At 41.3% G+C, this 23,947-nt stretch overlaps 1 non-coding gene across 1 annotated transcript; it reads left to right on the top strand.

Moving 5' to 3' along the window:
- The first annotated feature begins 18,186 nt into the window (after window positions 1-18,186).
- trnat-ugu (transfer RNA threonine (anticodon UGU)) lies at window positions 18,187-18,259 on the top strand. The gene has a single exon. It is a non-coding gene; the product is annotated as a tRNA-Thr (tRNA).
- The last annotated feature ends 5,688 nt before the right edge of the window (window positions 18,260-23,947 follow it).

Raw genomic sequence — 23,947 nt, 5'->3', positions numbered from 1 at the left:
TTAAATAAACCCTGAACTCTGCGACCTTATATGTTGTGAAACTTCAGATTTATTACATCAACATTCAACTGAGTCATTTCCAAAATAAAAAAAATAAAAAATTGAGAAACTTCCCTCATCACATTAAACCCTGACTCATGGAGATGTCTTATTAGAAGATAATGTACCCCATGTGTTCTCACAGGCTCTGCTTCATACGTTTGTCTGCAATCAATCTAACATTCTGGATGAGACAGTGAGGATGTAAAGATCTGAGGACGTGATGTTGTGGAGATTAATCTGAGCTTGTGGTGACGAGTCACATTATTAATCGTGTTTGTGTGTCTTGTGATGATCAGAAATGAGAATGTGGCTGTGTTCTACATGCTTCATCTAAAGCACCTCCACCCAAACAGTGGAGAAAGCTGGAACACACTTGCTGCGTCATGGTGCATTTCCACATGCTGATGAATCCACAGCGGCGCTCTCTCACACCTCACAAACACGCTCTAATTGTTTATAGCCCTGCTCAGAGGCTGTGTTTTCCATTCCCAGCGTCGCCGTCTGGAGCAGAAGACGAGTTCAGCTGGAGGTGAAACCAGAGAATGTATGAAATGAGTGCTTTCACATTGACTTTTAAAGGGCTGGAGGGTTTTTTTAATGCTGTGGTTCGGTGGTTCGCTCCTCCGGCTGTGAGTCAGTGGAAATGAAACAAGGCCAGAGCCCTGAAACTGAGAAAACACTCGAGATCAGCAGGGATGATGTTTAACTGTGGTGTAATGATAAACGCATTCACATGTGAGCGTCAATCAATTAATGTTTGGAAATGAGTCCTCATCTGTGTTTCTGGGTTTTTTTTTAAAGACATGTTGAGAAAACCAGTGTAATTGACTTTTTGAACGTTTAAACCGAAGTCTGAAATGATTCAATAAAAAGATTCCAGACTAAAAGCTGTCTCCACTAGGGGGCATGGTGGAGCCGAAGCATCCCATACTGGCCCTGTTGAGGAGCATTGACTGTTGGACAATATGTAGGGGACGCGACCCTATGTGGGGTCACCTGACGAGGCCCACCTGTGGGTTCTGTCTCTGAGGAATGTGATGAGGTGGACCTGCAGGTTCTGACTTTCAACACCTGATTCAGAGCAACTGGAATCCTGTATCCTGATTGGACTCTTACATTCTTTCTTTCCGAGGACCGACAGTAAGCAAGAGAGATGTTTTCTTTTTCATATTTGTATAATAGTATTCTGAGCTGCAGCTCGTGGGGATTAGTCCCGCTCTCATGCCGTGTGCACTGAGGGGATGAGTCACAATTAGTTACAATTACCCACGCACCCCGGCTCCTCAGCATTTCAGACGCGGTTTTGTCGACGCTGCTCTCTCCAACTCTCCGTCTCTGCGCTGAATAAACCGCTGAAATTCTCAGAAGTACGTTTCCTATTTTCCGCTTCACTGAACCGCCGACCTGCAGTAATCCCAACACACACACACACACACACACACACACACACACACACACACAGGGTTCTGCAGCCAAATGGTCATCATTATTCTTATTTTCTCTGTCTTCTAAACATGCATTTGTGTGTGTGTGTGTGTGTGTGTGTGTGTGTGTGTGTGTGTGTGTGTGTTGGGTGGAAGTGTGTGAATGTGTCCATTTATACAGTCCAACATGCTTATTAATATTAATTACACCCCGTAAAATTATGTGGAGATTATAATGGGTGTGTATCTGTCTGTCTGTTTGTCTCTCGTTAAATTAATGTGCTGTAGTCACATCAAACTGTCAGATGGTGGCGCTAGGTTTAACGCTTCTGCTCCTCCCACAAGAAAGACAGGAGTAAACTCATTCTCTGTTTTAAGACAAACTCCGCCCCATGTGCCTGAGACACGCCTCTGTTTAAGACAAACTCCGCCCCACGTGACTGGGACACGCCTCTGTTTAAGACAAACTCCGCCCCATGTGCCTGAGACACGCCTCTGTTTAAGACAAACTCCGCCCCCATGTGACTGGGACACGCCTCTGTTTAAGACAAACTCCGCCCCACACCCTGTTGGACTCTGTAGAGTTTGAACTGGAACAAAGCCCATTACACATGTAAAGCCATATTGAGGTTTTGCAAACAACCCTCACTTCTACACACCTCCACACACACACACACACACACACAAACTTAGAAATTGTGTGTGTGTGTGTGTGTGAGATCTGATTAAGGTCTCGGCTGTAGCATGAGGCTGAGTGACGCGTGATCAGACGGTAATGAGGATGAAGCTGCACAGAGGAACAGCAGGAGATCAGGGTTTATTATAAAGCCCCGCCGCATCAGCACCACATGACTCCCAGCACCGCTGCTGTATTCACTCCGCATCTGTACTCTGATTCATTTATAGCCAGCGTTCACTCCTGAAGCTGAGTTTAATATTAAAATTTAATTAAATAAAAAAAAACAAGTCACTGTCTCATGCAGGACAGGCGCAGGGACATGACAGGGGGGGGGGGGGGGGGGGTTAGGGGGGGTAATGAATGCATGATTTCTAAAATAAAAAAAGCTCTTTTGGGTAATTTGTTAGGGTATAATAATAATAATGGTAATTTAGCTCCTGTGTTATACTTTTAAATGAATCAGTAAATAATTTTAAGCCTATTTCTTAATATTATTATCCTTCTTTTAATGCGGATATTTTATACACTATTTATTTTCATGTCCATTTAAACTTTATGATTTTATTCATCATACGTTCACACTTCATCGAATATAAAACAAACAATAAAAACAAAATGGCAAATTAAATTAGACTCGAGCTCGATGAGGTGTGTGCAGTGAGCTGGAACTCGTCTGTCTCGGCCAGTTCAGACTCTGAGACGTGTCCACTCCAAAACCCAAAAACCCATCACCTGCTGAGATGAAAAAGCATTAGTTTCTGAAATGAGCAGAAGGAGCCAGAGAATCAGATGGAGAACCGGTGCTGCTGTGGCGTGAGGGCTTTTCAATTCCTGATTACTGAACAAACCGAGTAATATTACTAATCTTTACTGGTTTATATTACAGCTACAGCATGTGTTAAAAACACGAAGCAATCTAAACAGGAAGTGTGTGTTTAACCATACTATATATGGAGATCCTCTAGAAAAAAAAAAGGAAAGAAAAAAACAAACCTAAGCTTGGTTTCATTTCATCCTGTCATACACCACCTCTCATTATATGTGTATAAAACCGTATATAAAGGGAGCAGAGATTGTTAGAGTCTCTAGTGAGGACATTTACCTCGTACAGTTGGTCTACTGATGACCTGCTTGTCTAACATGAGAATAAAGCTAGTGTGAAGCTGAGCACATCGCATGTACATTAAAATGAAATGCATGGTAAATAATAATAATAATAATAATAATAATAATAATAAAAGGGCTACACATTTGAAAGCCCACAAGAGACAAATAACAAGTGTTACATGATAGTGTGTGAATGTAGCAGAAAATTCATTCAAGAAACAGTGAAAAATAACTCGTTTATCATTTTGCGAACAGGAAGCTCAGTCCAGGGTGGTGTGGATGCTGATCTGAACCCAGGACTACAGTAGCAGGACAAGACCTTCTCCATCCCCTGATGGGTGCCCATGTGAGCAGGAGGAGAAGTTCCTCTGGATGAAGCTGTCTGGGTAAAACTAGTAACCATCTGTGCTTCCTTCAAAAGTTTCTAACAAGCAAATGAGTTTTTCTTCACCTTAGTGATGTTATCGTGTTTATAACATCACATTCATTTGAACAAACTGTGTGTGTGTGTGTGTGTGTGATGTCTGTGTGACCAAATCCACTAAAGTTAACTACCAATAATCAGCTTTGTGAACTTATCAATATGTCGCTGTGAGTTTATACACGTTTTCCTCTGTCACGTGTTAATGTCATTAAATGTCATCAAGTGCCCTAATTGGCAGCTAGCCAGCTAACTTGCATGTGTCACAACTTGATCTGGAAAAGTAAAAAATAAATAAAATAAAATAAAAAAAAAAATATATATATATATACCATAGCAACCATGGACTGTACTTAGAAAAGCAGATTCAGTAGAATTTCTGTGTTGTTGTTTTTTTGTTGTTGTTTTTTTTTTGTTTGTATTTTTTTACATCAAGTATTTAAACCACAGTTTCTCAGGCTAAAGGCTAATACGCTAAAGATCGGGTTTGATTTTGTTGGTGCTGAAGGTTAATTACTCACGACCTGTGTTTGGCTGTGTGGAGCTCCCTGAAGTTCAGAACTGCTGCTTTTCTTAAACACTTACAAGCTTCTCAGATTTGTGTGTAATATACACTCCCTGTCCCACACTAACCAGATTTCAGCTCATACTTTATACACACACATTGATCATCTGTTGGTTGAACAGAGTCAGAACACACAGCGTGTCCCAGTCTGTTGTGTAGCTGCAGAGCGATCAGGATGCTCATGCTGGCTGTGTCCTCCACCTACAGTAGATCACCTATATGTGCACGTGAGCTTCAGAACTGGTCCACAGAGTAACAGAAGAAGGTGTCCTGGTCTAGATCATGTTCTCTTTTGCATTATGACTGTGTGTGTGGAAGAGACAGCACCAGGATGCACTGTGTAAAGAAAGTGAGCGGGAGAGGCAGTTTGATGCTCTGGGTGATGTTCTGCCAAGAAACCTTGGGTCCTGTCCTTCATGTTGATGTTACACTGACACATACCACCTACCTACAGACCGGGTTACACCCCTACATGGAGACTGTGTTCCCTGATGGATGGAAAGTGGCCTCTTTCAGCAGGATAATGCATCCTAACATACTGCACACACTATTCAGGAACAGAGTTCAAGGCATTGGCTTGATCCAGACCTCAATCCTGGACGTTCTGAAAACACTTGTTTAACGGTGGGTCTAACAAGACATAAACAGCTACAGTAAGAGGAGAAGGTAGAGTGAAATAAAATATTAAATAATTATTAGTGCAGAATCTGTCTGTAAACCCACAGAATATGGTTTAAGAATATATACGTTGTATATATACTGTACGTGTATGGTATATATTTACATTAGGTATTAACATACACCTGGACTTCGCTCAAAACCGCCGCTATAGTACAGTATAGAATTACACACAACCAGTAAAATAGTAACCACAACCTATTGACCAATCAGAGTCCGGGATGTGGAGTGATGTAACTGATATACAGCAGCTAAGTGATGAAGTTGCAGTACTGTCCAGGTGATGGAGAAGGTTAGCGGGTCGCAATGATTAGCATGCAGCCGGAGTGTGTATTGACCCACAGGGGCAGGTGTCGATAATCCAGAGGAAATGCAATGGTGTGTAAAATACAAACACACCTGGGTGGAGTGTGTTCAACAGATAATGGAGGCTTACAGAGCGAGAGCCACTGATTCACTCAGAATCAATTCCTAAATCCCGCTGTTTGCTGCCAAAGCGCTTAATAGCATTAAAAGCACCTTAACTCATCAACACTTCACTCTCTGCCTCTGACATCTCTCCAGGACGAGGAGCAACGGCAGCGAGCGTCCCGACTCCAACTGAACACCGGGATGGGCAGCCTTTAGCAAATTTATTTATTTATTTATTTATTTATTTATTTATTCACGAGTTTAAACAAGGTAAATAAAATGAAAATCATGAGATTTTTTATTAATTATAATGAGTGTGTGTAGTGTATGAGAACGGAGGGTGTGGATTAGTGTTTAATACCAATGTGTGTGCAAGTGTGTGTGATAGTAATGTGTGTTATTGTATGATTAAAGTAAGTGTGTTTAATTGTGTGGTTGTAGTAAGTGTGTGTTAGTGTTTTAAATTCTGTATAGAAGCAGCTGATTGGTCAGCTGCTGTAACACCCACTATGACATCATCGGCTCTCATTTTACATTCAGTGTGAAACCATAAATATGGACGTGTATAAAGTTCACTTTTAAATAGTGTCTGTATATATTTTGTGTAAAGCATGAATATGAATATGTGTGTGTGTGTGTGTGTGAGAGAGAGAAAGAGAGTGATAGAGAGAGAGAGAAGTTTTAGTGTAGTCCTGGTCCCCAGGGTGACTTTAGAGGTAAATCCTGATGGATGTGAGGGGGATGAGACTGATGGAGTTGCTCAGGTTCACTGTACGATGTTGGAACTGAGCAAAGACATTCAATTTAATTAAACTACATTCATTTAAATCACTGAACTTTAATTTCTGGAGAATCATGTGGGCAGGAAGTGTGTAATGAAGTGTGTCCTGCCATCATACAATCAGGCCTGTGCTATACTGCTAAGTACCCAGCTAAATACCTAGCTATAACCCACTATACACAGCTAAATACCCCACTATAACCCACTATACAAAGCTAAATACCCCACTATAACCCACTATACACAGCTAAATACCCCGCTATAACCCACTATACAAAGCTAAATACCCCCCTATAACCCACTATACACAGCTAAATACCTAGCTATAACCCACTATACAAAGCTAAATACCCCACTATAACCCACTATACACAGCTAAATACCCCGCTATAACCCACTATACAAAGCTAAATACCCCACTATAACCCACTATACACAGCTAAATACCCCGCTATAACCCACTATACACAGCTAAATACCCCACTATAACCCACTATACACAGCTAAATACCCCGCTATAACCCAATATACAAAGCTAAATACCCCACTATAACCCACTATACACAGCTAAATACCCCGCTATAACCCACTATACACAGCTAAATACCCCGCTATAACCAACTATACACAGCTAAATACCCCGCTATAACCCACTATACACAGCTAAGCACGCCGCTATAACCCGCTATACACAGCTAAGCACGCCGCTAAGCACGCCGCTATAACCCGCTATACACAGCTAAATACCCCGCTATAACCCGCTATACACAGCTAAGCACGCCGCTATAACCCGCTATACACAGCTAAATACCCCGCTATAACCCAATATACACAGCTAAATACCCCGCTATAACCCACTATACACAGCTAAATACCCCGCTAAAACCCACTGTACACAGCTAAATACCCCGCTATAACCAACTATACACAGCTAAATACCCCGCTATAACCCACTATACACAGCTAAGCACGCCGCTATAACCCGCTATACACAGCTAAGCACGCCGCTATAACCCGCTATACACAGCTAAATACCCCGCTATAACCCGCTATACACAGCTAAGCACGCCGCTATAACCCGCTATACACAGCTAAATACCCCGCTATAACCCAATATACACAGCTAAATACCCCGCTATAACCCGCTATACACAGCTAAATACCCCGCTAAAACCCACTATACATAGCTAAATACCCCGCTATAACCCAATATACACAGCTAAATACCCCGCTATAACCCGCTATACACAGCTAAATACCCCGCTATAACCCAATATACACAGCTAAATACCCCGCTATAACCCGCTATACACAGCTAAATACCCCGCTATAACCCAATATACACAGCTAAATACCCCGCTATAACCCACTATACACAGCTAAATACCCCGCTATAACCCACTATACACAGCTAAATACCCCGCTATAACCCACTATACACAGCTAAATACACCGCTATAACCCACTATACACAGCTAAGCACGCCGCTATAACCCGCTATACACAGCTAAGCACGCCGCTATAACCCGCTATACACAGCTAAATACCCCGCTATAACCCACTATACACAGCTAAATACCCCCTATAACCCACTATACACAGCTAAATTCCCCGCTATAACCCACTATACACAGCTAAGCACGCCGCTATAACCCGCTATACACAGCTAAGCACGCCGCTATAACCCGCTATACACAGCTAAATACCCCGCTATAACCCGCTATACACAGCTAAGCACGCCGCTATAACCCGCTATACACAGCTAAATACCCCGCTTTAACCCACTATACACAGCTAAATACCCCGCTATAACCCACTATACACAGCTAAATACCCCGCTATAACCCACTATACACAGCTAAATACCCCGCTTTAACCCACTATACACAGCTAAATACCCCGCTATAACCCACTATACACAGCTAAATACCCCGCTTTAACCCAATATACACAGCTAAATACCCCGCTATAACCCACTATACACAGCTAAATACCCCGCTATAACCCACTATACACAGCTAAATACACCGCTATAACCCACTATACACAGCTAAATACACCGCTATAACCCACTATACACAGCTAAATACCCCGCTTTAACCCAATATACACAGCTAAATACCCCGCTATAACCCGCTATACACAGCTAAATACCCCGCTATAACCCGCTATACACAGCTAAATGCACCGCTATAACCCGCTATACACAGCTAAATACACCGCTATAACCCACTATACACAGCTAAATACCCCGCTATAACCCACAATACACAGCTAAATACCCCGCTATAACCCACTATACACAGCTAAATACACCGATATAACCCGCTATACACAGCTAAATACCCCGCCATAACCCGCTATACACAGCTAAATACCCCGCTTTAACCCGCTATACACAGCTAAATACCCCTTATAACCCGCTATACACAGCTAAATACCCCCTATAACCCACTATACACAGCTAAATACCCCGCTATTACCCACTATACACAGCTAAATACCCCACTTTAACCCAATATACACAGCTAAATACACCGCTATAACCCAATATACCCAGCTAAATACCCCGCTATATCCCACTATACACAGCTAAATACCCCGCTATAACCCACTATACACAGCTAAATACCCCCTATAACCCACTATACACAGCTAAATACCCCGCTATAACCCACTATACACAACTAAATACCCCGCTTTAACCCACTATACACAGCTAAATACCCCGCTATAACCCACTATACACAGCTAAATACCCCGCTTTAACCCAATATACACAGCTAAATACCCCGCTATAACCCACTATACACAGCTAAATACACCGCTATAACCCACTATACACAGCTAAATACACCGCTATAACCCACTATACACAGCTAAATACACCGCTATAACCCACTATACACAGCTAAATACACCGATATAACCCGCTGTACACAGCTAAATACCCCGCCATAACCCGCTATACACAGCTAAATACCCCGCTTTAACCCGCTATACACAGCTAAATACACCGCTATAACCCGCTATACACAGCTAAATACTCCGCTCTAACCCGCTATACACAGCTAAATACACCGATATAACCCGCTGTACACAGCTAAATACCCCACCATAACCCACTATACACAGCTAAATACCCCGCTTTAACCCACTATACACAGCTAAATACACCGCTATAACCCACTATACACAGCTAAATACCCCCTATAACCCACTATACACAGCTAAATACACCGATATAACCCGCTGTACACAGCTAAATACCCCACCATAACCCACTATACACAGCTAAATACCCCGCTTTAACCCACTATACACAGCTAAATACACCGCTATAACCCACTATACACAGCTAAATACCCCCTATAACCCACTATACACAGCTAAATACCCCGCTATTACCCAATATACACAGCTAAATACCCCGCTATAACCCACTATACACAGCTAAATACCCTGATATAGATCCTGACATGTACATTAACTTTTAACAGCTCTAAATAATAAATAAACTAAACTGCAAATAAATGAATAAATGAATAAATAAATAAATACATGTATACATAGTAAACAAACAAATAAGTAAAAAGGGAGTATATTATTTAATGTACAAATAATAAAAATGAGTTAATTATTCGTAGTATAAATGCTGAGATAATTAAATATAAATATAAGTTTAGACTAAAAGTAGAGAACCAGGAAATGATTACACAATAATTCTGTAACATGTGTAATACATCATTAATTAATACACTGTGTGTGTGTGTGTGTGTGTGTGTGTGTGATTTATCCACTCCCACCCCCCTCACTCAGGGACAGTAATTTACCCCGGCCAGGGCGAGTGTGTAAACGGAGGAAGCGTCAGTTTGTTAATGATGGTTCTTTTTCCGAAGCTGTGAGTCATTAGGCGTGATGGATAGGGCACTCTTCTTCAAGGGCACTTGACTGGAGGAGGAGGTGAAGGTTCAGGGCTTGCCCTAAGCAAAGCACATGTTTAAGATTCGTTTCTGTCCAACATGCTCTACAGCACTTAGCTGAACAACACTCCATCATTTCATCGGTGTGTGACTGAGCCGGGCCTCACACACACACACACACACACACACACACGCCTCATCTAACATTTATACCTTTATTTATGGGACAAAAGCATTAGCACCCTGTGTTTTAGCTGGAGGTTATCGGGATAAACTAATTTCTCTCTTCTCGCTGCTCCGTCACTGTCCTGCATGTGAAAGGGCACAGATGTGGGCGTGGCAGGCCAAGTGACGTAACAGAGCGATCTTTTTATTTATTAAACAATGACGTTAATCATTCTGTAAACACAACATGGCCTGTTACCTAAAAAACACCATGTAGTAAAGTCTCCATTACAGCAGGGGATCAGAACGGGTGCATTAATACCTTTTAAAAAGAAGAATATTTTAGCCTTTTTTTTTAATCCGCTGGTTTTTCTAATAAACGTATATTGGGCTTAGGATTGTGCAGTATGGAGTGACATATTATTTTTCTCAGCACAAAATTAATAATATGATGAACTGAATTACATTTTAATTACTTATACAAACGTGACTGAGCAAAAATGTTAAAATGGGACACAAAAGAAAAGAAATAACACAAATACACACAATCACATGGGTCTATATTTTTTATGTTATAAAAGTAATGATAACTTATGTTTTACCTGACATATCTACATATCCAAATAAACAGTTTGAAGTCTGAAGCCTCCTTATGAACATCCACATTATAGGAAATTGATCATAACATTCTGACCTGAAATGGCATATAATAAGAGCAGTGTGGATGGAGAGTGATGTGGTAAGAGAGTGGTAGGAGAACGGTGTAGATAGGTAGTGGTGTAGAACCGGAGTGTGTATAAGGGGAGTAATGTGGAAGGAGAATGGTGTGATTAACAATAAGCTGTAATGGACTTTATCGTGCCTGGGGAGGAAAAAGACCTTTCACTCATTTAGCCACTGAAACAGTGAAACTCTATTAAATGGTATTAAAGCTGCAGGAACACCCTCTCTCTCTGCTACACTCCATCTTCCTGTGGTTCTTTAACACTCAGCTCCTCTTAACTGGATGTAATTACTCCTGAGGGAACTCATAAACTGCAGCTCACTGCTCCACCACACAGCGTACCAATGAAAACAATATATATATATATAAATACTGTATCTGGTGTATATATATCTGGTCAGTATCTGGTGTGGCCACCAGCTGCTTGAAGTACTGCAGTGCATCTCCTCCTCATGGACTGCCTATTGCGGACAGTCTGAGCACTGATGGAGGGATTGTGTGTTCCTGGTGTGACTCGGCCAGTTGTTGTGGCCATCCTGTACCTGTCACGCAGGTGTGATATTCGGATGTACCCATCCTGTGCGGGTGTTGTTACACGTGGTCTTCCACCGCGAGGATGATCAGCCGTCCTTCCCGTCTCCCTGTGGCGCCGTCTTAGGCGTCTCACGGTGCGGACATGGCGATTTTTTGCCCTAGCCACATCAGCGGTCCTCATGCCTCCCTGCAGCATGCCTAATGCACGTTCACGCAGATGAGCAGGGACCCTGGGCATCTTTCTTTGGGTGTTTTTCACAGTCGGTAGACAAGTCTCTTTAGTGTCCTGCGTTTTTAAAACTGTGACCTAGAATGCCTACTTTCTGTAAGCTGTTAAGGTCTTAACGACCATTCCACAGGTGCATGTTAATTAATAGATTATGGTTAATTGAACATGCATGGAAAACATTGTTTAAACCCTTTACAATGAAGATCTGTAAAGTTATTTGGATTTTTACAACATTATTGTTGAAATACACAGTCGTGAAAAAGGGACGTTTCTTTTTTTGCTGAGTGTATGTCTTTGACTACAGATCCAGACATTTGAGCCGAAAGGTGTTTATGAGATTCTGGATGTTTTCAGGATGTTTCCAGGATCGTTCCACAGAAGGATGTTTCCAGGATCTTTATGGATCTTTTAAAGATGGCACCAGTGAGGTCGGCTGCCGTCATGACTGCTTCAATCTCTTTTTCTTTGTTTTTGTTGTTGCAATAACTTAAACCCAAAGCCCCGGCGGCCCCGAGGGAAACAACCTCTGCCTAGCATCCTGCTCGCCAACGTCCAGTCAGTAGAGAACAAACTCGATGACCTTAGGGCCAGGGTAAAGTTCCAGAGAGACATTTGGGACTGCAATCTCCACTGCCTTACTGAGACATGGCTGATCCCAGCAGTGCCAGACCAAGACATTTAGGCAGCCAAGTTCTTCTCCGTTCACTGCATGGACAGAAGACGGGACTCAGAAAAGTCAAAGGGAGGCGGCGTGTGTTTAATGGTAAACAACAACTGGTGCAACAGCGCGACCCATCCTGGAACTACTGTCCATCAAATGTCGCCCTTTTTTATCTTTTTTGGGAATTTACATCGGTTATAATCAGCGCCATTTATATTCCACCTCAGGTGGACATGGACACTGCCTTATGTGAGCATATAACCTTCCCCACAAGGGGCAAAAGGACACTGGACCAATGCTACACCACAATTAAGGTGCTTCAACAGAGTGACTCTAGGAGCCTGTGGCAGGGTTTAGGGACTCTCAAGCTAAACACCTTCTATGCTTGCTTCAAGGCTGCAGCTAAAGTTGTTAGTGATGCTAATGGTAACAGTGTCATGGGATGGAGACAGGAAGAAAATGCCAGCACCGGAAATGCGTTCATCATCTCTGATCATGACATGAGGAGAGCCTTCAGGAAAGTAAACACCAGGAAAGCAGCAGGACGAGAAAGCATCTCAGGTCAGGTCCTCAGAGCCTGCACAGACCAGCTAGCACCTGTGTTCACAGAGATATACAACCGCTCCTTATCCTAGTCGGTAATTCCCACATGCTTTAAAAAGTCCATAATTGTTCCTGTTCCCAAGAAACCCCATCCTGCTTCCGTCAACGACTATCGTCCTGTAGCCCTCACTTCAGTAGTGATAAAGTGCTTTGAGCAGCTGGTCAGAGGTCATCTCTTCACTACCTGACATGCTCTCATCCAAAATGACTTACAAAAAATGCTAATGTTAATTAGTCCAAGTACTGGAGATAAAGATATGTCTTGAGTCGTCGTTTAAAGATCGTCAAAGTCTCTGCTGTGCAGACATCTCCTAAAATGTTTCAGCCTCCCTCACTCTCAGCACTGGAGCCCCCCAGGGTTGTGTTCTCAGCCCCCTGCTGTACTCATTGTACACTTACAACTGTGTGGCCACTACCAACTCCACCGCCATCATCAAGTTTGCTGACGACACTGTTGTGGTGGGCCTGATCTTTGACAATGACAAGACGGCCTACCTGAAGAAGATAAAAAAATCTGGAGAACTGGTGCCAGAGGAACAATCTCCTACTAAATGTCAGCAAGACAAAGGAATTGATAGTGGACTTCAGTACAAAGCAGAAGAGGAACTACCAGACCCCCATCATCAGCAAGAGCCCAGTGGAGAGAATGGACAGCTTCAGATACCTCGGTGTCCACATCATGCAGGACCTGTCAACACTGTGGTGAAAAAGGCCCGGCAGCATCTCTACTATATCAGATGCTTGAGATACTTCAGACTGCTCTTCAGGGTGCTTAGGAATTTTTACTCCTGCACCATAGAAAGCATCCTGATGGGAAACATCACAACCTGGTTCGGGAACAGCACCATGCAGGACAGGAGAGCTCTTCAGAGGGTGGTGAGATTAGCCGAGCGCATCATCTACACCAAGCTCCCTGCACTCAATCTACAGCAAGTGGTGCTGGACCAAGGCCAGAAAGATCGTGAAGGACCTCAGCCATCCCAACAATAGACTGTTTTTTCTGTTGCAGTCAGGAAAGCGCTCCACTCCCTGAAAGCCAACACAGAGAGACTGAGGAGGAGCTTCTTTTCACAGGTGATACGATCACTCAATTAAAACACCACACAGGACTAAAAACATCCTTTTTTTGCACACTTCACTTTATGGACATTGCTTACACCTGACATTAACGATCCATTTATGGATATTATACATTTAAACATTCATGCACATTTACACACAATTCTGGACATTTCTATTTCTATTTATTCTATATACTGTATTATATTTTGTTTTTCTATTTTCTATATTTTATTCTTATTCTTATACCATTCCCTAATTTATTTCTTATTGATCATTTAGCGGTTGTATAAGCATTCCACTAAATATGTGTATAACGTTGTATGTGACAAATAAAATTTGTATTAGAATTTTTATTGAATTTGTTTGTTGTAATAATGTGCATTAGTGTGTAATTAAATACATTTCATATAAAATCAATCAATTTAATTTATTAAATGTGTTATTAAAAGTTGTACAATATGTACTTACAATTATTATTTTTTTATTTATGGTTGCTTTTGGTGGTAAAAAAAAAATGTGTGTGTGTTTTATTAGCAGGCTGAACATTTTAAATTCAGTGAATAAAAACAAAACTAAACCACAATTATTAACATAGTTGCACAAATATATCCCTTTAATTATGTTAAAAAGATTTTACTTTTATATTGAGTTTTTACATTAAAGTTTAACTTTTAAAAGGTAACTTTTTTGTGTTTAAGTTTATAAGTGACGAAAAAATTGTTAAAAAAATGTTAAAGAAAAAATGTTAAAAATGTATTTAAAAGTAGTATTAAGTTTAATGTACTGTGAAAAATCTGTTCACAACATAAATTTAAAGCAGTACAGTAACCATAATCAATTAATTAACATGCACCTGTGGAATGGTCGTTAAGACCTTAACAGCTTACAGAAAGTAGGCATTTAAGGTCACAGTTCTAAAAACGCAGGACACTAAAGAGACTTGTCTACCGACTGTGAAAAACACCCAAAGAAAGATGCCCAGGGTCCCTGCTCATCTGCGTGAACGTGCATTAGGCATGCTGCAGGGAGGCATGAGGACCGCTGAAGTGGCTAGGGCGATAAATCGCCATGTCCGCACCGTGAGACGCCTAAGACGGCGCTACAGGGAGACAGGAAGGACAACTGATCATCCTCGCAGTGGAAGACCACGTGTAACAACACCTGCACAGGATGGGTACATCCGAATATTTAAAAGAAAAATTAAAAGAAAAATGATCCAGTTAAAAGAAAAATGATTAGAGATAAGAAACTCGCTCCTTGGTATAACGATCACACACGCACTCTAAAACAAACCGCTCGGAAATTAGAACGCAAATGGCGTCAAACTAAATTGTTAGTTTTCCAAATAGCATGGAAGGAGAGCATCCTGAACTATAGAAAAGCTCTTAGTGTAGCTAGATCAACATATCTCTCCACTCTTATAGAAAATAACAAAAATAATCCTAGATTTTTATTTAATACCGTAGCTAAATTAACTAAAAACAAGACCACTGCAGAAATCTCCACAACAACAACATACAGTAGTGAGGATTTCATGAACTTTTTCAATAACAAAATCATAAATATTAGGCAAAAAATTCAGGCTTTAAAACCAGACAATTTAAGTAATACAGATGATAAATTAATCACATCACATCAGAACCTAGAATACTTTACTCCCCTTGAAGCGAGTGAACTAATTTCACTCATCTCTTCTTCAAAATCATCATAGGAATAGCATACATGAATTGTATCAGTCAGGATTTAGGCCTCATCACAGCACAGAGACAGCACTCGTTAAAGTAGTAAATGACCTCCTAGTGGCCTCTGATCAGGGTTGTGTCACTATACTTGTGTTACTTGTGTTACTTGTGTTGTCTCAGTGTTTAAGTCCAGGCTAAAAACCTATTTATTTAGCCAAGCATTTTTATAAATAGATTAGCCATAGGTAAAGGAGCAGATCTGGGGGACTCATGGACGTAGAGTATTATGGTGAACTGGTATGTTTGGATGCTGTCTTCCTCACTCTCATTGATCACTCAGGTTTGCTGACGGTGAGGTGATTGTTTGCTTTACATCTCAGTTCCCCCTCATGTCTGTGTTTCCTTCTGGCTCCTCCCTTTTAGTTATGATGTCATAGTTAGTCCTGCCGGAGTCTCTGCTTGCACTCTGCACTAAATATACATTCACTTTTTACATTGTTCGACTGTGACCATACCTAACTGTTATTTCTCCATCTCTTTGCTCTCTCCTTTTCTGCTCTCTCCTCTCTCTCTCTCTCCCGCTCTCCTTTTTCCTCTACCTATCTCTCTGTCGAGCTATACATGTCGCTCCTGAGCTGCCAGTGATCCAGACCCCCTCTGCCCGCTGGACCTCTCTAACTCATCCTGGAGTCCTGCTTCTGGTTGGAGATCTTATCACATGGATGCCCCCGTGTGGTCTGCCTGGAATGCGTGTGGTGACTGGGGTTGGTTCCAGTTTTCCATGAAGGTGGTCCTGTCCTCGACTGATGCAGACAGCTGTTCTCTGAGGACCTGTGACTTCAGTCGCTCAATAGTTCAGGACTGAAATTTTTCACAGTCTACCTGAGCCTCCAGGAACAAACTGGACTTTAATCTTACACATCTCCTCTTATACTGAACTTTTAGTCTCGCATATTATTATGCAGATCAATCCCTGCTATCTGTTTTCACCCAGATGAGGATGGGTTCCCTGTTGAGTCTGGTTCCTCTCAAGGTTTCTTCCTATTACCATCTCAGGGAGTTTTTCCTTGCCACTGTCGCCGTCGTCCTAGGCTTGCTCATCAGGGACAATCAGGGACAATCATATCATTTTGATTCATACACATTCACATTTCATACAAACTTAGTTCTTTTGATTGTGTAAAGCTGCTTTGTGATGATGTAAATCGTTAAAAGCGCTATACAAATAAAATTGAATTAAATTGAATTGAATTGAATATCACACCTGCGTGACAGGTACAGGATGGCCACAACAACTGGCCGAGTCACACCAGGAACACACGATCCCTCCATCAGTGCTCAGACTGTCCGCAATAGGCAGTCCATGAGGAGGAGATGCACTGCAGTACTTCAAGCAGCTGGTGGCCACCAGATACTGACTGGTACTTTTGATTTTGAGCCTCCCTTCATTCAGGGACACATTGGGAAACATTTTTAGTTTATGTCTTATGGTGTCGACTCTTTTAGTGTTCATACAAATATTTACACATTAAGTTTACTGAAAGTAAAAACAGTGAAAGTCAGAGGACGTTTCTTTTTTTGCTGAGTATATAAGGAATAAAACATTTAAAAAATTATGTTTGTATAACCTGTTAATATTGTAAAGTATATGAGATGTGTGATAAAGTGTGACATTAATTTGACCGACTGTCAGATTTCACAGCGTCCTAACGTCTTCCTGCTTCTCAGTCGTACCAGTAAAGATCGGATTAAACAGTAAGATATGTGCTGTGTGAGCTGAACGTGAGTGCACTTTCTATAAGCTTTATAAATCAAAACATCATGCATTAAAGTGTAAGTATAAAGGACACAAACCTTCCTTAAAGGATAAAAAGTTCAGCTCTTGATTAAAGGAACAAGTTTCTTTTTTCTTTTTTAATGTTCTTTCCCTCCAGTAATCAATCTGCCCTGATTTGTCTCAGTGCTCTCGTTAAGGGAGTAATTAAAGTTGCAGGATGGTTGAGATGAGACAGAATGAGGGGACTTCATCGATTTTTTGCTTCGTTTACTGGAAACGCTGAGTGATTCCGCTCAATAACTCTGGACGCCTGAGGAGGATCCATGTGCACAGTGTTACAGACAAAACTAGTGAAATAGACAGCAAGTTAGGAACACGCCGGGTGAAAACAAGAGGAACAGGAGGTAAGATCCAACAAGCCAAGCTCAGACACAGAGCAGCAGACCTGTAGGTGAAAGATCTGGTACGTTAAAGAGAAGGGTATGATTGTTTGTACATGGCACATCCATTTATAATTAAACAAACTAGAATAATTAGCTGATAAGTAAAATATTTGTACACAAAGCCCTAAAAATTAGACCAGTAAATACTGGAAACATAAAGGATTGGACAAATGATGCACTGGGGACATGGGACGTTGGGAATGTTGGACCCTAGAAATATGGTGATGTAAAAACTTATGGATCTCTGGGAATTAAAAAGCATAAAGGTTGTGCAAGGCTCCATAGCTCAGTGGTTAGAGCACTGGTCTTGTAAACCAGGGGTCGTGAGTTCAATCCTCACTGGGGCCTGGGAGTGACCTCTTGTTCACAGCCATACAAGTCGTGCCCTGTACCAGAGCATTTGATTTTGTCTGATCTCAGAAGCTAAGCAGGCTCTGGCCTGGTTTGTACTTGGATGGAAGACCGCCTGGGAATACCAGGTGAAGCTTTATATGGGCAGTGGTAGCTGAGAGGTTTAAGGGACTAAGCTACTGCACAGAACGTCAGTGGTTCAAACCCCACCTACTCCATGTTGCTGTTGTTGGGCCCTTAACTCTATATGCTCCTCTGCACTCTGACTTCAGATAGGCTAGGAAAGTATTTCACTGTGCAGTAAGGGGTGTATACACTCACCTAAAGGATTATTAGGAACACCTATTCAATTTTTTTATTAATGCATTTATCTAATCAACCAATCACATGGCAGTTGCTTCAATGCATTTAGGGGTGTGGTCCTGGTCAAGACAATCTCCTGAACTCCAAACTGTCAGAATGGGAAAAAAAGGGGATTTAAGCACTTTTGAGCGTTGCATGGTTGTTGGTGCCAGACGGGCCGGTCTGAGTATTTCACAATCTGCTCAGTTACTGGGATTTACACGCACAACCATTTCTAGGGTTTACAAAGAATGGTGTGAAAAGGGAAAAACATCCAGTATGCGTCAGTCCTGTGGGCGAAAATGCCTTGTTGATGCTAGAGGTCAGAGGAGAATGGGCCGACTGATTCAAGCTGATAGAAGAGCAACTTTGACTGAAATAACCACTTGTTACAACCGAGGTATGCAGCAAAGCATTTGTGAAGCCACAACACGCACAACCTTGAGGCGGATGGACTACAACAGCAGAAGACCCCACCGGGTACCACTCATCTCCTCTACAAATAGAAAAAAGAGGCTACAATTTGCACGAGCTCACCAAAATTGGACAGTTGAAGACTGGAAAAATGTTGCCTGGTCTGATGAGTCTCGATTTCTGTTAAGACATTCAAATGGTAGAGTCAGAATTTGGCGTAAACAGAATGAGAACATGGATCCATCATGCCTTGTTACCACTGTGCAGGCTGGTGGTGGTGGTGTAATGGTGTGGGGGATGTTTTCTTGGCACACTTTAGGCCCCTTAGTGCCAATTGGGCATGGTTTAAATGCCACGGGCTACCTGAGCATTGTTTCTGACCATGTCCATCCCTTTATGACCACCATGTACCCATCCTCTGATGGCTACTTCCAGCAGGATAATGCACCATGTCACAAAGCTCCAATCATTTCAAATTGGTTTCTTGAACATGACAATGAGTTCACTGTACTAAAATGGCCCCACAGTCACCAGATCTCAATCCAACAGAGCATCTTTGGGATGTGGTGGAACGGGAGCTTCGTGCCCTGGATGTGCATCCCACAAATCTCCATCAACTACAAGATGCTATCCTATCAATATGGGCCAACATTTCTAAAGAATGCTTTCAGCACCTTGTTAAATCAATGTCACGTAGAATTAAGGCAGTTCTGAAGGGGGAAAGGGGTCAAACACCATATGGTGTTCCTAATAGTCCTTCAGGTGAGTGTACATGACAATTAGCTTAGCTTGACTAAATACCTGAGAATACAGGACCCTGGGAATGTGTAGACTCTGGGAGTATGTACACCCAGTGAATGCAGGACCCTAAAAATATTTTTCTGGAAATATAGGATCCTGGCTTTGCACAATTCCACTGGACACATTAACACATCGTAAAACTGTTGTATTTTTTTTATTATTTGTTTGTTTTTATGAATAAAGACAATTAATTTTGATCACTTAATGAAACTGTCTACAATTTGATGGAAAACTCCCGGATGTAACATCATTCTGTCACGCTGATTGATGACCCATTTCACCATTTTTAGATTGTTATCTCTCTCTCTCTCTCTCTGTCTCTCTCTCTCTCTTTCTCTCTCTCTCTCTCACACACACACACACACACACACACACACAGAGACATCACATCTTTACTAATGGGATGTTTGACATCATGCGTCTTTAAAAACTTTATTCATCAATCCTCCAGTTGATTCATTAAAGTCTGGATTAGCGTGAGGATGAAAAATGGCTCGTATCATCTGACATTCAATTCCAGATGGAAAGTCAAGATGTCAACACACATTCTCTCTCTCTCTCTCTCTCTCTCTCTCTCCTTTCTCTCCTTTCTCTCTCTCTCTCTGTCACACACACACACACACACACACACACTCACAGAGGTGTGTAACTAATAAAAGTAGGCAGGAGACTATGCATTGCATCCAATTAAAAGCGTGCGCTCGGACGGACAAGATTAGAGACGGACAGCGATGGCCTTTCACGTTGCTGAGTTACGACTTTACAAAGCTGTTTACTAAAAATGCAAAGCACTGAGTTTGGTTTCTGCTTCTGCTGCACTTTTACACTTTAACTGGCGCTGAAATTAAATCTTCTGTGTAAGTAAGTAGGCGAGATTACTGGGGACGTCATCGAGAAGCTCAACCAGTCTGAAAGTTATAATGAATGAATGTTATAGTGAAGCAGGAAGTCATGTGACCATGACTTATAGGTTTAAATATTCTTCCACAGATAAGTAACAGGATGAAAATGAAACAAATACGCAAATCTAAATTAGACAACGACTAATCTATGACAAATCACAAGGAACTTTAGGCTAAGTCTTATGCTAATGCTAACAACACTCATGGCAGAAGCAACAGAGTAACATTAACAGTGTTAATAACACGGAGGACGTCGTCAGTAAACCACACAGACGTAAGACAAAACACCGGCTGCTAAATAAACAAACAGGTGACCACAGAACGAGGTGCAGGTCAAACACTCAGGAGGCTGTGACTGTGAGGTGCATGCTGGGAAATGAAGAAGATAAAAACCCTGGGGGAAACACAAAAACAACGACAGATAGGTGAGGATCCCGACAGCTTGGAGGTGGAATGGAGGCGTTTTGATGTTCAGTTAAAGCTTCATTTCGATTGTTAGCTTGAATGTGCAGCCTGCTTACACCTAAAGTACAGTGTGTGTGATTGAAAATAGGGGTGTTACACTTGGTCCACAAAGAGCTGGTGTGTGTGTGTGTGTGTGTGTGTGTGCAGGTTTTCACTCCAACTAACCTAAAGCCCCACCTGATAGTCTATTGAAAGCCAAGAATGACTTATTAAACAGGTGGCATCAGGTGTAGCTTCTGCCTAACTGGAATGGAATCCTGCACACACACACACACACACACTTGCCCTTTCAGGATCCAGTTTGACATCCCAGATTTAAAACATCCAATAATCATTGCTATCGAGTGTTTTGTTATAATATTTCCAGTTTGGACAAATCATCAGCATCTATAACTGTGTTTGCACTGAAGCCCTGAAGCCCCCTGACTCCGCCTTAATGATCTCAGAAGGACAGAAGAACAAATCTCAGTCCAACCGAACGACTTGCCGATTCAAACCTTTCAGCATTTCATCAGAAGAGTGTACAAACCACGCTTTCTCACATTTTCACTTCCATTAAAACCTGCTTTAATATTCCTACAAATAACTACACATAATCCTCACCGTCCCGTCATTCCGTAATCGAGTTCCACTCAGACTTTATTTGTCAAGTCGATCTCTTTCAGCGCAAAACAATTAAGAAAATAAAATGAGACAATCAGAAGCACTTCATGAATAAAAGATGTTGTTCGGCAGTACATCTTTCATCTTCTGATGGAAATTAGCCTCGCCCTGCTGTCAGTACCGAGCCGAAAGATCACAGAGAAGATTAAAGGCGATTAAATTAGCATCGCAGAGTAAATATGTCTCTCATCCGAAACCAGGCTTGTTTAAAAAAAAAACAAAAAAAAAAACAATTCTCATTAATTCCACCGGCGAAATTTAATTCCATTCCAAACATCATTCACAAACTAATTACAAAGCGCTTTTCACGCTTTTATAGCTCCTGTCCCATTACGAACAAATTAAAACTTTAAACCACATTCACAAAAACCCTTCATCATTACTGTAGAGAAAAGAAGAGCGCGCCCCAAGGAGAATAAAACTGATCTTTTAAGCATCCGAAGAGAATTTACACAACACACAAATATAAAAAAACACACATTATGTTTAAACGGAAAATAACAGATGAGTAAAATTGTGTTTCTGTGTATCTGTGTGATAAACCACACACACACACACACACACACACACACGGTCAGGGTCAGGGTAAATGTCCAGGCTGAAGGCTATTGTTACATTGTCTCTCAGTATCAGTCTTAACCCCCCCCCCCTTACCCCCCACCCATCCCCACCCCCCCATCACCACCCCCTAAAAAAAATTGAAATGAATTACAGAATGAGTACAGATTCATCATAAAGTAATTATCCTCTTGTAGATGGAGCTGAATAACGTATAATGAATTCAGTCAATTTGGGGCAGAAAGCAGTTAATTGTTTCTTACTGTTGCTAGGCAACCGTTGTAGCATTCGGGGAAAACGAGGATGGAAACGAGAAATAAGGACAACACAGAAAAAGAAATAATATTTAAGTTGCTGCACTCCACATTCACATTTAGTGAAGTGATTACTGCCTCACATAGAGCAACATTTTACATTCTGTCTATGATTAAAATATAAAGCAAACATGAACTGCAAAAAATGACATCTTAGCAAATGAAATATTCTTACAGTAAATCTAACCAAACCCACATGTTAACCAACCCCTTAAAATATGTTTACAACCAACCAAACATAAAATTAAAAAAAATGTTTCATTCAAAAATGCCTGATTATACCGGCAGTTTGTTTAGAAAGCACCCCCCCGAGGGTCAGCGTCTTGAAGTATGACGACACCATGAGCTGCTGTGTTGATTTCCTGGTTTCACGTGGAGTCTTAATGCTCCTGAGTTAGATTGCTGTCAAAGGTCACGTGCAGTATTGCCAGGTAGGTAAAACCGAATAATTGTTTAGAGACCCCAGGACAATCAAATTCTAATAAAAATTTTATTTGTCACATACACAGTCATACACAATATGATATGCAGTGAAACGCTTAAATGACCGTCCGTGACCTTAAAAAAAGATTATTAATAGGAAATAAAGATGGATTAAAATAAGAAATAAAAACTAGAAAATAAATTTAGCTAGGGAAAAATATATCTATAGAAGATGAAACAAAATATAAAATATAAGGAAAAACATAACTGTAAAAATACACATTATAAAATAAAGAAAAACCCAGGTGTACAAATACGGGAAAAAATATTTTTTTTCTGTACAAATATGGAAAAATATAAAATCTTTAGTGTGGATATGAAGTGGGATTTAAATACAAATGTCCAGGAAGTGTGCAGATATGCATGAAAGTGTTTATGTGCAACAAGCAAAAATTAACTAGAAATATGTGTAAATGTTAATGCAGATGTGCAGTGCCAATAAGTGTCCATGAATATACAGAAAGGGTGCAAAAAAAAATTTCCTAAGTGTGTAATGTGCAAAAAAAAGTTTAGTTCTGTGTAGTGTTGTATGAACGTATTGTCTGCGGGAAGAAGCTCCTCCTCAGTCCCTTTCTGTTGGTCCTCAAAGAGCGGAATCACTTTCCTGACTGCAACAGAGAGAATAGTCCATTGTTGGGGGGCTGAGGTCCTTCACGATCTTTCTGTCCTGGTCCAGCACCTCTTGCTGTAGATTGAGTGCAGGTCAGGGAGCACGGTGCGGATAGTGCACTCGACTGATCTCA

This window comes from Clarias gariepinus, chromosome 27 (genome assembly GCF_024256425.1).
Source record: "Clarias gariepinus isolate MV-2021 ecotype Netherlands chromosome 27, CGAR_prim_01v2, whole genome shotgun sequence".
NCBI classification, from domain to species: domain Eukaryota; kingdom Metazoa; phylum Chordata; class Actinopteri; order Siluriformes; family Clariidae; genus Clarias; species Clarias gariepinus.
Note: the sequence above shows the minus strand (reverse complement) of the source record. Positions and strands in the feature narration are given on the sequence as shown.